This window comes from Octopus bimaculoides, chromosome 17, assembly GCF_001194135.2.
Source record: "Octopus bimaculoides isolate UCB-OBI-ISO-001 chromosome 17, ASM119413v2, whole genome shotgun sequence".
Lineage (NCBI taxonomy): Eukaryota > Metazoa > Mollusca > Cephalopoda > Octopoda > Octopodidae > Octopus > Octopus bimaculoides.
This window is the reverse complement of record NC_068997.1, coordinates 121,885-126,590: the sequence shown is the minus strand read 5'-3', so window position 1 is coordinate 126,590 and position 4,706 is coordinate 121,885.

The window sequence follows — 4,706 nt, the reverse complement described above, 5'->3', positions numbered from 1 at the left end:
ATATATATATACATATATATATATACGACGGGCTTGTTTCAGTTTCCGTCTACCAAATCCACTCACAAAGTTTTGGTCGGCCCGAGGCTATAGTGGAAGACACTTGCCCAAGTGCCACTCAGTGGGACTGAACCTAGAACCATGTGGTTGGTAAGCAAGCTACTTACCACACAGCCACTTCGGCGCCTCATATATATATACACCTGTCTGTGTTTGGATTGTCTTTGCACAGAGGTCATTCGGACTCCCGCCTTCGCTGTGGACAAGAATTAATCTTCTCTCTTCGCTCCTTTGCGCCACATGTTCTCAACTCTCCTCCCCTCTTCATCTGACTCCTCTCCTCTCTTGCCTTGACACCTACTTCATCTCTTCACTCTGACTTACCTTCTCCCTCCATTGATACCCCCTCCATCCCACTCCCACATACCCAACATAAACCCCACATCATCACCCCACCCTCACATCCTCACATCACACCACCCCACACCGCTCCGCGCACACTAGCACTGACCACCTCCCTGCACCCACACCACCATCACTCACACACTTACACACGCACACATTCACACGTTAAAGTCAGCAGCCCCTATCCACACGCACACACACTCTCACATACACACACGCACCTTTGTTTTGGGATCACTAGTACTTTATTATCTCCCCTTCTTCCTAAAAGAGTTTCAAACTAATACACCTGCTTGTTGTTTATACACCTGTCTTCATCTTTTGTTTTTCTGTAAATTTCAACTATATATATGTGTGTGTGTGTGTGTGTGTGTGTGTGTGTGTGTGTGTGTGTGCGTGTGTGTGTGTGTGAACATACGTATAAGTATGCGTATATGCGTGTATATGAAATGTTTGTGGACTAAACTATGTGACACTGTTCCAATGAAACCAAGATATAGGTTGAAGGTCTACAAGATTCTCATCTCAATGTGACTTTTCATCTTTATCGAAGACTAGCAGAGATACCCGGTGTTGCTCGGGATTAAAATGGTATAGTTTGTTTATATATATTACAGTTATGTTGAAACAGGTGATACGGGAAAGTGCAGCATTGACGACAAAACATTTGTGGAGTAAATGATGGTCTAATTCGACTAATCGACATGTAATACATCCGTTTGGAGGATTCCATGCCTTAACCTAGCGTGGAAAACTGGGGTGGGGGTATGTTATTTTTGAACCCACCGAAAAGCTGTCAGTGGATATACTCGCCTTTGAGGCGGTCAGCGCTGCGTGTAACACGACCCATCATATGGTCAACAGTCAAATGAATGGAGGTGTAATGGAGATGTACGTAAATGGGTACATTCTGGAAATGGGCTGTAATGGGAGACGGTGACAGTGAAGTGAACTGTCGAAAGAGGTTGAGGAGGAGCTGGTGGTGCTGACAATCTTACCTTACCGCCTGAGCAGCACATGCCACTAGTTTCATTTGGAAATTTGAAAGCTTTGCAGAAACGACAATTTGAGTGTAGCACACCAATTTGTACAGAATTATCGTTTTTATAAGGCTGGGATGGATCATATCTGAAAGCAGCTCCTGGTGTTGTGAAGAACGAATTTGCCTATGGTCTATTTCTGAGAGCTATATTGTATTGGACATCTGTTTAATATAGCGTGCTAAACGTTGTTCTAATGACTCAGCATTAAGTATTGCAGCATGCCTTAGCTGATCTTGGGAAAATCTCATCTCCTTTCTCTCTTGAGACTCCATTTGACGTGCTGCAGCATGCATCTGCTGACCCTAAGAAAGTCTCATCTCCTTTCCCTGTTGAGACACACGCCTTCGGTTTTCAGCAATCGTCCTCGCTTTATACGTGTTTCTAGAGAAAAACACGTCTTTCCTTTGGTGGCATATTTTTTCAATATTGTAAACAAAAAATTATGAACATTGAAAAAATATATTGGGTTGTCCGGAAAGTTCGTGCCGATTTTTAAATGAAAAAAGATCAATAAATACCTGCCATTACATTTTTAATCAACCAAATATGAACCATTTTGTTACACAATGCGTCTCTATCTCTCCTTTAACTTGAAAATAACCTCTTCCTAGAATTGAGGTGGTTTCATGGCAAGTAAGTCGAAAGGTAAGCTACTATAAATCGGCACGAACTTTCCGGACAACCCAATACATTAATCTCTATTTTTGTAATTAGTTGTATGTATATAGTATGTCCGTATTTGTGTATGCAGTGTAAATTGTGCGCGTGCTTGGTGTGTTTGCTTTGTGTGAAGTTGCCACTCTGCTGCTGAGTGTATACCCCTGTGTGTATATGTGCGTATACCCATGAGTGAGTGTACACGTGCGTCTTGCAACTGTATACATCTGTATGAGTGTATATATTTCTGTATTTATAACCATGCGTATGTTACTTTGCATGTGCGTGTGTGTGTGTGTGTGTGTGTGTGTGTGTGTGTGTGTGTGTGTGTGTGGATATAGCATAGTCATATGGATAAGAAGTTCGAATCGCAATCACGACGTCCCACTGCTTAGTGTCTTCGGTGTTTTTCAATAAGCTCGAGTCAGCCCAAGGTTTGTGAGTAAAACTGAGTCTATGGAAACTGTAGAGAAGCCCTAAGTTCGTGATTCAGCAAAAGAGAACGATTGTATAAGTACCTCAAATAAGTGCTGGAGCCGATTTGTTTGAAAACAACCCTTCAAGGCGGACTAAATTAATACGAGAGTTATTATAATATTTACATTCATGTACTTCTTGTTAGATGTATGCGCGTGTGTATTATGTATATATTTAAAAGTATATGTATGCACATATACATATATACACACCACATACATAGACACACGCATTTACCCATCATATATATATACACATACAGATCCATATGCACTCACAATACATTCACACAGACACTCACACATGCACACTCTTACACTAACGCACACATACACACACGCACACAGACACACATATACAAACACTCACACACTCGTACTCATCTTGGTCGCTCGAAGTATTATGAATCTGCACTAAACAACAGGAATGAAAGCCATAGAGAATCACAGCATGTCCTGCTGTTCCATCTTGAAGCTAAATTGAGAAACCGAGATAAGATTATCTCTAGAGAAATAAAGAAAGCTAAATCCGAAGGTGTATGTGTAATGTTGTTCCTACCAACAACAGCAGCAGCAGTTGTGTTACTGAACTACTGTTGGTTAGCCGCAGCCTCCCTCATTGAACAGACATAGAATCTACGAGCGTAAATAATGAAGGGCAGAGGGAAAAATACTTTTGATGCATATTGTATCTTTCAGTGAGGGATAGCCAACTCAAGTATCGCCCCGTACGGTACAATCTATTGGTATCAAGCACAATAATATGCGATGCGTCTCTCTTTTTTATGACGCTTGGTTCCATGCGGAACATTTAGATACTTTTTCTTGCAGTTCGAACGACCAAAATAGAGGCTTCTGTGTTCTCGGTGTTATCGTTGTATAGCCTCAGGTCTGCCTGATCAAGTTGTCATATGGTGAGCAAGTAGTTTATGTAAGCACGATCCTGGGATCATTTTCCTGATATGTTATGCTTTTGTCATCTATACTACACATTCTCAAGAAGGCCTGCAGAAATTTTGCTAGGCGAGCAAAATTGTTTTCAGAGGTCTCTAATCCGGCGCAAAATTCATGGAGATATTCACGGCGGCCTTCTGTGATTCTATGGGACTCGGACCGACTTAGACGTATTGGTTACAGATACCTCTAACAGATCCAGCATTTCCAGCATGCAATGATGACTTGAATGGGGGTAAAGTGCAGTATGACTCTCTACAATGGTGTATTGTTTCCACTCAGCATTCTAATATGTCTGTTGATATTGTTTTAGCCCTATGCTGCTTTCAGTTGAGGAAACCTATGATGAAAGGCATTCCGTCCGTAAACACACCGTCTTTTCTTATCTTTTTTCAGGCACAGTGTACCTCTCGTTAAGTTATCCAATGATGTATCCTTCCAATTTTAAAACGGTAGGGTGTGATTTGATGGAGATTTGGCTGTTTTGTATAGCAGTCAAAGCTGCCGATGATTACAATACAATCAGACGGGAAGTTAGACTCGTATGTTGAGAAGGTTCGATGGATATGTGATTGATTCTGTTTAAAACAGAAATACTTATCTGACACAAAATTAATGAGTTCAAGAAGAGAATTATCTTAAGAATTATCTCAAGAAGAGAATTATCTCACTGATAATTAGATGTTTGTAAGTTATCAGGTCACCTAGTAACTTATAAACATCTAATTATTAAAGTGGGAAAATTAACAGAAAAGCGATACACACACATGCACTTACAAAACATAGACACACATTGAGGGATACGCATGTGTAGACACATACAATAGGGATACAAAATACAAAATAGCTGATAGTTAGCAAGGTGGGACACACATAAGAAAGAAGAAAGCAAAGGACCACTGATGAGGTCACAGAAGTGTGACGAAAGAACTCTGGCCGAAATAGAATTAATGTAATGTAATGTAATATAAAGCTGAAGCAAATTAACACCAAATATACAGTGAGTGTGTTTTTATTGGCTAAACTGGCAATATGACCATCCCCAAATACAACAATATCTGTTTCAACACACGATTTCACATCAAAAATCTTGCAAAACAAATATATACGAACAAAAATAAATTAATGCTACACTAGACGTGCAGTCAAAATATTTATAAAGGTAATATAG